A 10,976-nucleotide genomic window follows, 5' to 3' on the forward strand; every position below is an offset into this window, starting at 1 on the left:
GAAAAGAGGGCAATTTTAGACCCTAAAAATCGCTTTCATTCTTGCCAAAAGGCTCAGTGACCATCAGGAAAAAATTACAGAAAGGCCTCTGGCCTTACTCTTATCAGAAGGTAAGAGAGGTTTTAAAGCTGCATTAATGAAAACAATTTGATTCTGGCGCATAAACAGGCGACAGAGCAGTGAGCCAAAAGGAAGAGTCCCAAAAGATACTGAAAAACAGAATAATTTAATGTGTAAAAAAGGGCAAACATCCAATCACTGAGAGGAAAATGGATTATTCCACAAATACTATTGGAAAAACTGGCTAACCATTGGGGGAAGAGTTAAACTGAGTCTTCTTTCATGTCCTTACACTAAATGTCCTCAAACTGTGTGTTTAAAAAAGAGAAATGTCATGAAAATACCAGAAAAGAACATGAGATCATTTTTTATGTCATCTTGGAAGAGGAGAAAGTCTTTCTCTTAAGACAATACTCAGAAGCCATAAGTAAAAATATCGATGAGGTTGACTGTATAAATATTTAAAGTTTCATGCATACCAGAAACACTAAAATGATGTCAGAATACAAAGGAAAAGATGGGGAAAATATTTGGAAGACAGATTATGGATAAAGCACAAGTATGTAAAGGGCTTATTATGAAAACAGGACTCGTGAACTACAGGCCAAAAAGTCCAACGATTCAAGTTTTTTAAGAGTAAAACATATAAACAAGAAGTTCACACACCGAGAGAGAAGGAAAGAGAAATGGCATATAAACAAATGCAAAGAAAAAAAGAAAAAGCATATTAAAATCTATAAAATTTGTTACCACACTGTCAAAAAAGATATATTTTTTCTTACTAATTAGGTTGACAAAGATCAAAACTTTGATAATATGCAGCGTTGCATAAGATGTACCGAAACCAACATTCTCATCGACTGTGGAGGGAAGCATAGACAGGTGTGACATTTCCCAAATATCTGTCCAAGTAAGAATGCACATACACATCAACCGCATTTGCAGGAACTCATCCTGGAGATTCCTTACGCATGTGAGCAGAGACACGGGGCACCCTTCACTTTTGTCTGTCATAGGAGAGACCGGAGCCCACCTAGATGTTCACCGAGGGATTACATTGGTTAAATGCTGGTTGCACACACTATAAACATTCACACAACTGTATACTCTGCAGCCATGTAAATGGATGTGGTGGCTCTATGCATTCTAAGAGAAACAATCTCCAGGGTTGCCAAGTGCAAAAAATAAGGAGTGGAACGTGTGTGCGTGTGCATGCGCGTTTGGGTACACTCGGGTACATTTGCTCAGCAAAGCTTTACTGAACATCTGCCACGTGCCAGAAGGTTTTCTACACAGTGAACAAAATAGACAAAATCCTCTTTTCATATATACAAGCCTTTGTGGAGCTCACATCTTTATTATATTACATGTTAGCTTCTTATATCAATGGGGAGAAGAGTAAGTGGACAGGGTGGAAAGTCATATGTGGACAATGAAGAGATGGGGGAGGGGTACAGGGACAGGGGTGCCATGGTCAATCAGGTTCTCAGAGAAAAGCTGAGAAAAGCCAAGGCTCGGGGATGGTGAGGGGGAGGGGCTTCGCACCTGGATGGGGAAGAGCGGTCCAGCCAGAAGTTGCAGCAAGGGCCAAGGCCCCAGAAGGAAGTCTGGTGGCTGGATAGAAGAAAAGCCAGGGGCCAGGGAGGCTGAAGCAGTGGGTTCCAAGGAGAGCAAGGGGGAGACATTCCAGAGGAGAGGGAGCATAGAAAATCATTGGCTTTTGAAGGACTCTGGCTTAACACCCAGAGATGTGACATGATCTAACCCCAGGTTTTAAGAAAATACAGAGAAAATTTCCAAACAGATGCACACCAAGCCATAATGGTGGTCGCTTCCAGGGAGGGGAAGAGTGGGGAGCAGGCAGGGAGGTGTGGGAGAGAATGACATTGCATTATATTCTGTGGCCTGTTTTGTTTCTTAGTTTCACTGCACACAAATTGCTTTTTCCATTAGGAGCTCTTTGCCCTGTGTGAAATACAAAATAAAAGAACATCCCCCAGAAAGGGACCCCCCCTTATTCCTGGATGGCTCAATAGTCTAGAGGTTGCCTGTGTGATATCTCAGGTTAGGTTCCCCTCCAGGGCATCGGGAGAAAGCTCCCAGGAGGAGAGTTGCAGGTGCTTGAGGTGGGACTCCATTGGCATGTACAGGAATTGGAGGAGACAGGAGCTGTTCTTTAGTGCATGGCACACAAAGAAGGAGTAAATAGAAGGGAACAGGTGGGCTAAGAGAAGAGCTCAGGAAGTTGCACAAAACCCAAAGCCTACCTCTCTTGGGGCCCACACAAAACCAAGAACGTCCTGGAAGGAGGGCATAGATGCAAACCCCCTCTGCCTAGTGTGCTCTGGGGGGAAACATGTTTTTTAAAAGTTTTTAGGAAAATCTATGGTTCACCAATTTGTTGGGTTTTTTTTTTTTAGGAAAGGAATTGTAAAGGGGCCCCCTGAGTGGCTCAGTTGGTTAAGCATCCAACTCTTGATTTGGACTCAGGTCATGATCTCAGGGTTGTGAGATCGAGCCCCATGTCGGGGGGGGGGGGGTCCATGCTCAGCAGGGAGTCCGCTTGAGATTCTCTCTCTCCCTCTAACCCTGCTTGCGTTCTTTCTTTCTAAAATAAGTAAATAAATCTGAAAAAAAAATGAAAAGGAATTGTAGACAGCAGTCAACTTTTGAATACACCTGGGATGCCCCACCCTGTCCTCCACACCCATTCATAACACTCTCTCTCTTCAAGCCTGGCTCTAAAATCCTCACCTCTTCCAGAAAGCTCTCTCCAAGTAATTCACCTACCCTCATCCAGTCTACCAAGAGATGCTCAGCACTCAAGCCACTAGGCCCACTTCCCTGGTCCATGGCAGATGTCAGCAGTGGACCTGGAAGACACGGATGCACTGAAATCAATTACTCGACCAAATCACTGGGCCTCTCTGACCCTGTCTCCTCATCTTCAAAATGATTGCATGAGATTAAAGGATCTCTATAAAATGATCTCGGACAAATCTACTCACTCAATCATTGTTTTGTTCTAAAGCAACTGGTTGTTGGGATAGCCCATGACCCAACTCAGAAAATGAGTTACTGAAAATGGAGCTCAAAAGCTCTGAGCAGGCCCAGCTTTGCTGTAATAAAGACACAACCTTTCACTTTGATGACTTTGAAGGGGACAGCTCTCACTTGGTATGAAATTTCCCATATATACTTTTTAAAATTATTTGTGAGTTCCTCAAAGACAAGCCTCTTATCCTACTTTCCCTCATCTGCTCCAAATTTTAGGTTCAGCATGGAGTTATTGATAAGCCAGGTCAGTGACAGAGGAAAGCCAAAGTGGTTTTAGCCTCTGCTTATAGATTTAGCTGTTACTCTGCTTCAAACCCTGCCATGGCTATCCATCGCTCTTGGGAAAGAGGTTGGTCTTCTGGTTTTGATTTTTCGAGGTGACCCACCTTCACCCTTTACCTACCCCCCGCCCAGCCTCAGCATGGGTCACTCAGCCCACTAACCTTCCCAAACTGGAGCTTCTCAAATTGCTTTTCAGGCTACCTGCATTGGAATTATCTGAGAGGCTTGTTTAACATGCAGCAGTCTAGGCCCCCATCAGACCTATTAAATCATGCTCTCTCAGTGTGGGTCTCAGGAATCTGCATTTTTGGCACATGCATAAGGCAATTTGTAAGAGCTCTGAGGTGTGAAAACCACCGTTTCTGCTCAGCCACCCTAACCTTCTTTTAATGTCTCGAATGAACTAAACTCCTTCCCACTGAATTATCTAGTGGTCTGTAAAAAATTACTCCAAAATTTAGCAGCTTAAAGCCACCAACACTTATTACATCACAGAGTTTCTAGTGGTGAGGAATTTGGGGAACAGCGTGGCTAGGCACTTCTGGCTTATGGTCTCTCATGAGATTTCAGAGGTGTTGGCCAAGGCCACAATCCCTTGAGGGGACCAGAGGATCCGCTTTCGAGCTTTCTCGCATGGCTGTTGGCAGGAGCCTCTATGGGCTTCTCCACAGTGCTGTCCACATGTGGTGGCAGCTCATCTTCCTCACAAGTGACCTGAGGCAGAGAGTGGGCACCCAAGACTAAAGTCACAGTCTTTTTATAACCTAATCATACAGGTGACATACCATCACTTCCGCCATATTCTACTCGTTAGACGTGGGTCACTAGTCCAGCCCCACACTCAAGGGGAGGAAATCAAGCTCTGTGGCTTGAAGGCAGGAGTATCAAAGGATTTGTGGACATATTTTTTAAAATACTGCTCTACTTCAACATCTTCACCAATGCAATTTTTAGTAAGTGAAATGCATCCCCATCCCCTACACACACACACACACACCACGCGTGCACACTTGCCAGGCTAAATCCTCCTTGCTCTTCAAGTTTGAGTCAAGCATCACTTCCTTCAGGAGCTAGCTACCCTATGTGGTCACAGGGTGGTAGTACAATTGCACAACCCCAGGGGGCACCATTCACCTGGTAGTCATTATAGATTTATGTTAAGTAAAACAATTTTTCAACAGGTGACTAAATGTATAAGAGGCCTATATTCTTGGATATCTGTCCCAATTTTCAGGGAAGTCTTTGTCTGGCTACAGGCCGGTGAGAAGCCATCTCAGGAACCCCATAGGTCCACCTTGCATGGCCCACTGCCAGGCCCCAGACTCATAGCAGAGCTCCTACCACATGCACCCCCCATGGAGGGCCTACAGCCCAAACCCCACTTGCTGGCTGAGCTCCAGACCGTGCAGTGTCTTTCAAGCAGTTGGCAGCACTGATGAGCATGAGCTTGGTTCTACAGGGCAGAGTCTCACAACTGTTTGTTGGGCAAATGCATCCTTAGGTGGTTGGATGCTCCACACCCTCAATGGAGGAGCTGTGAGCTGCCAACTCAGAGATGATCCAGGGCAAGAACTGTGAATCAGGCAGGACTGATAGATGTCTGTGTGGAGAGGCCATGCTGACTGGTGAGGAAAACTGAGTTCTGAGAGTCAGATACAATTTCTCTGCTTGTGTGAGCCTAGGACCTTCTCTTAACCTGGGTCTTCCCCATCTCGGGATGGTTGAAACATTAAGTAAGGTGTGAGAACACACTGAAATGTATATGTTTCATACAAACATAAGGCATTATTCCACCAAGCCAAATCTGAGGGCAGGTCGGGGAGAAAGGAACTCTAGAGCTCGAAGACTTTGTAGAAATCGAACAAGCAAATTGCATCAGGAAGCATTGATTACCACGAAGTGTCTCCAGCTATTGAGAAGAGTGAGTTAGATCTCTACCCGTTGACTTCAAGGACATCCGTGATGTGATTGTTAAGTAAGAAAAGCCAAGGAAATGTATTTTGTGAGGCACGTGGCTGGCTCTGTTGGTAGAGTATGGACTCTTGATCTCAGGATTATAAATTCAAGCCCCACATTGGGTGTAGGAATTACTTAAAAATAAAATCTTGGGGGAAAAAAAGAAATGTATTTTGGGATCCCATCTTTGTAAAAACAATGATTTTTTTAAGGAAACATTAATTTAGCAATTTCTACCTATGAGGCCAGGGTTGTCGTGTTACGCTACTCAGGGAGTTCCATTCTCATTATAGTCTATGTGAAACTGCATCCCTACCCCCATGATTAGTGCAGTTCTCAGCCTGTGCAACTGTACAAAGAGCCCTGAATAAGATGCTGTGCAGGGACCTAGAGGACATAAAAAGAAGGGTGAAGTAGTCACTACCCCTGCTTTGCTTCACAGTTATCCTGTGAGACCACTTGAACACCAGGATCTCTGATCATCCTGTTTGAGCATTTCAGAGGCCAAAACTCTCCCACCGACAAGCACATAAATGTCTCAAGAGCTTACTGGAAAAAAAGTTCAAATATGGGGCTCTGATACATGATAGCCCACTTACCTCCATTTCCTCAGGAACAGACCCTCAAAAGTGACTGAGACACTCATGGGCATGAGAAGATGAGGGGAAGGGATCCCTCAGGAAAGACATCAAGATCCATTGCAGCAATAATAGGTTTCCAGAATAGGGAAAAATTGGAATCAACCTGCATATCCATCAGGAATGGATAAAGGATCTCTGGTATCTCAAAGTGATCCAAAAGGATGGAAACGATTTAGGTACCTCAACAGGGAGAGATGTCAAGTGAAAAAAGCAAGTTGCAGAATATGTATAGTGATTCCATTAAAAATAGCTGTGTGTATTATGGAATGCATATATTATGTATATACATATACCAAATGTATCTGCTTTGAAAAAGAGTCTTCAAGGTTATATGCCAACTGTAAACAATGGTTACTTGCTGGAGTAGATACCGAGGGAGAGAGACTTCCACCATTCACGTTAGACGCTCAATAAAAGCAAGATCTAAAATGTATTGAAGTCACAAAAGCTGAACTTTTGTCAGGAGTTCTTAACGTCTTTTAAATGCATATGAAATTATTTTAAAACTAAAGGAAAAGAAAAAGGAAACTATTTTAAGGAAGGAAAACTAATTATTTTAAAAAGGAAACTAATTATTTTAAAACTAAATAATCAAAGTATTTTTTAAAACAAATGTTTTTGAAGCGGACTGTGGGTTTTATTAATGCATTACATAACAAGATGTAGCAGCAAGTCTAATGCTTACCATCATTTCAAAAAAGCAGTGAGCACACACAGTACTTCAAGATGTCCACGACCATCGTGTAGTATGAAGACATCTGTGATTCCTACTGGTGACAAAGTCACAGGTACCGTGAACCCCAAAGTGCTAAAACTCACTGAGACATCAGTGAAAATAAAGATGTAATTTTTTTACTGTCCAAGTTCATGGACTCCCGAATTCTATTCGTGGACCTCAACTGAAGAACTCGGATTATTTCTGCCATGTAGAAGGTCAGCACTTGTCTTTTGGTCAGTTCTTCCTTCTCTTCTGGGAGGGACCACCTTGGAGAATTTGTTGATTCATGCAAATGTAGGGGATGTTCTTGGGGTGAAGAGTGTCCGTGAAACAACCTAAATTCAGATGCTTCTCATGGTCTTTTTCCCCCCACTTTCTTGAGATATAATTGATATTTAAGGTACACGATGTATTGATTTGATACATTTATGTTTTGCAAAATGATTACTACCATAACATTAGTTAACACCTCCTTCCTGTCACATAATTACTTCTTTATTGTAGTGAGAAAATTTTAAATCTTCTCTCTTACTAACTTTCAAGTATATAATACAACATCATTAGCTATAATCACCATGCTGTACATTAGATCCCTAGAACTTGTTAAACTTATAACTGGAAATTTGTACCCTTTGATCAACATCTCCCCACTTCCCACCCCTAGACCCTTGGTGACAACTCTACTTCTGTTTCTCTGAGTTCAGCTTTTTTAGATTCCACATATAAGTGAAATCCTACATTATTTGTCTCTCTCTGTCTAATTTATAAAATAGGTCTTTAATTGAGACTGTGCCTTCCCTGGTTAGTGATGGTGGTGGTGATGGTAGTGAAGGTGATAATCATGGTGGTGGTGGTGGTGATGGTGAAGGTGATGGTAGTGGTGATGGTGAAGGTGATGGTCATGGTGGTGATGATGGTGGTGATGGTCATGCTGGTGATGGTGGTGGTGATGGTGAAGGTGATGGTCATGGTGGTGGTGGTGATGGTGAAGGTGATGGTCATGGTGGTGATGGTAGTGGTGATGATGAACATGATGGTCATGGTAGTGATGATGAAGGTGATGGTCATAGTAGTGATGGTGGTGGTGATGGTGAAGGTGATGGTCATGGTGGTGTTTGTGGTGGTGGTAGTGATGGTGGTGAAGGTGATGATCATGGTGGTGGTGGTGAAGGTAATGGTCATGGTGATGATGATGGTGGTGATGGTCATGCTGGTGATGGTGGTGGTGATGGTGAAGGTGATGGTCATGGGGGTGGAGTGGTTGCTATAGTATGTGCTCTGTCCAAGAGCTACTCACTCTTGGACGTCAGAAAGTATAACTTCCCCACACTCTGGAAGCAGGACCATAAAGAGGGCAAGACAAAGCCCTTTGTTCTGCTGAAGAGTTCTGAAGTCCCAAACGCACTATGTTCTGTTGAATATTTGATTGTCTTTTCCAGGCCAGAAAAACTAAACCTTATCTTATGAATGAGGCAGTTGGTATTCCCGGTGGCAATTTTGTTTGCTATTGCCAGCAGGGGGGCTGGGGGGGAGACGTAGGGTGGAGATGGTTCTTGTACCTCCAGGAATAAGGTGGAATTGGGCCTGGACTGTGAGTTAACGAAGATGCACTGAGATCCGTGTTGGAGGCTGTGCTGGCCCTCACCAGGGAACAGAAATCAGACTGAGACTTCTAGGCCCCCCAAAGTAGATGCTTCTGGGAGCAATTGCTATTTACTCTGTCGTGCTTCTGTGATCCCAAGTCTTCAGAGCAGACCTGTTGACTGTTACCATCTGGGCAGAGCTGAGCTTCAAGAGGCTTCAGGGACCCCCAAAGGCTAGGTTGGGAAGAAGCCAGACAGCACTGACCTAGGACCTTGAGGCAATGCTTTTGGGGTGAGACGGGTGGCCAGACTGACAGGTGGCTACAAGGAAGGTTTTGTGGAATATGCAAGCATTCCTCAGAGCTCCCCCACAAAGTACCTGGGGACTTCCTGCTGTCCTCAGGTTGGAGGCTCAGACTCCCGGTATCTGAACATTAAAGGGACATGCTTCTCCCAAAGTTCATGAGTTCAAGGTCATCTTGGTCACTTCTGCTTCAGGGAGCCTGATTCACTTAAAACAAGCATCATTTAACTTGGAAATGACTAAATAAATAACAGTGAAGATCAAACAGAAGGGAAGCAAGTGGAGGGAGGAAGAGATGGGAGCAAGAGAGGAACTATATGGGTACAACCAGAGGGTGGAAGGAGACAGTAAGAGCAAGCAGGGAGAGCCATGAAACAGCACATTACTTTCTCCCTGGGTCGAAATGCACCCCTTGCCCCAAATCCACACAGGGGCCTACAAAAACCTGGAAAAGCTGATAGGAAGCAGCGCTGTCTGTCGTAGAGAAGAAGAAAGGTGGACCTGATCCTTTTGCTCTAGAATCCTGGGGAAGTTGCATTCAGACCCAGTGGGCCAAGGGCCAATGCTGGAGGCCTGAGCTTGGCCCCTGGCCTGGGGTCTGGTGGGGACAGTAAGGGAGCCCTGAGGTCTCCTTTGAAGCTGCCCAGCCCAGTCCTCCAGGCCAGAAAGACGGGCAGGAAGTGAGTGTGCTGGGACAAGCAGTGTGCAAACGTGGGCACTGTGTCTGGGTTGCTGCAAGGGGTCGAGAGGGAGAGGCCCGACCCCGAAACATGCCTGAGCTGGATGACAGCTCCACAGTGCGACAGAAACAAACATGAAAGTTGAGGGCCAAGCATCAACTGGAGGCAGCTTTGGGAAGTTTGAGAAACTCACCAGGCCACTAAAAAAAAATGCAACTTCGCCAAAAATTTGCCATGACCTCACTTTTTTTTTTTTTAATGAGCAGCTGTCCTGATACTAATCCTGCCTCTTTCCATAATCTCGTTTTCATGAGATTGGAGGGAACATGTCAGGAGCCTAAAGCAAGTATGTTGTCACTGAAGCTCAGGCTTCTTTATAACGTGCACCGTGATTGTGATTGTCCGCTGTGTCCACTGCCAGATGTAAGCCTGAGGGTGCCATGTTCATAGCTGGGACCCCAGCATGGCACCTGGAAAAGCAAGCTCTCACTGCCCATCAGCATGGCTGCAAACATAGGGAGGGGAAGGGGGAGGTAGGTCTGTGAAATTGCGTCCCTTCTGACAAAGGTTAGAGAAAAAATATGGTCCACTTGGAATTCCATCATATAGTCATGGGTTGGTCGTTAAACAGAACCACCAGACATTCAGTTTTAAGAAACTGCCTCTTGGCCCTCAAATATCCTATAAGGAAGGGCACATCCTTCCTAGAAGGGCTTCCGGTGGGGTGGGAATTTTTATTTGCCCTAGAATAGAAAGCCTGGGAGAAGTGATGGGGGTCTCGACACCAAGACCAATATCTTTTTCATGACACTGTTTATTCTGCCCTGCCCCATATGGAAATCGGGTCATGGTTGGGATCAAGGCACAGAATATGGGGGTGGCAGTGGGTTTCACCTAAAATTGAGGTGTTCCTGCATCCCTGCTGGCCTTGACTGCACCCCACCCCCAAAGCCCCAGAGAAATCACACATGCATGTTCACTCCAGAAATAGGCGCAACCCAGCCATCCCTGACAGGTTTGGGACACTATAAGTAGCTGGCTGAGGCTCTGGATACCAAGTAAGAGATTGGGATGGGGAAAGGGGTGGTGAGGGAGGACGGGGAAGGATTTCTGGATTGCGTGACAAACATAAACCCAGGCCTGAGCTTCACAGTCCGGGCTCTGAGGACACGGGATCACAGCATATCTCAGGTCCCTGTTTACTCCCTCCCCTTTCCCCACCTCCTCCCCCACCACTCTCTCATTCTGTCCTCTCTTATCTGGCACCAATATAAAGTGCAGGCTCTGAAAATGTGCAGTCTCTCGAGAAGGGTGGGGCTACCAGAAAGCTTCTAGGAATGAATGACTCAGCCAACACTGAAAAGAGCCACATTGTCTAGATGCATCCCTTTGCTCGCACACATCTCACAAAGAAAGCACTTTTATGACCATTTTACCACCTCTGTTGACACATGGAGCAAGGCTACAGGCCTGGGATTCCTGCTGCTTCTGGTTTTCTGTCTCCACACACACACTGTCCGTCCCTGGTTGGGATTCCTGTGCTGTATCCCCTGCTCCGTGGAATTTCTTGGCTACCTCTGAGGACCCTTATCAAAGCCCAAGGGTCAAAATCCTTACCTCAGGGTACCCGTGTTTTGTTCTCCCTGTCCTAACAAAATGACTTAAGGGGATCACTGTGAGGTCTTTGTGACTCCT

Source organism: Mirounga angustirostris, unplaced genomic scaffold (genome assembly GCF_029215605.1).
Source record: "Mirounga angustirostris isolate CCGP_5_RB_7025 unplaced genomic scaffold, mMirAng1.0.hap1 SCAF_17, whole genome shotgun sequence".
Taxonomy (NCBI): Eukaryota; Metazoa; Chordata; class Mammalia; order Carnivora; family Phocidae; genus Mirounga; species Mirounga angustirostris.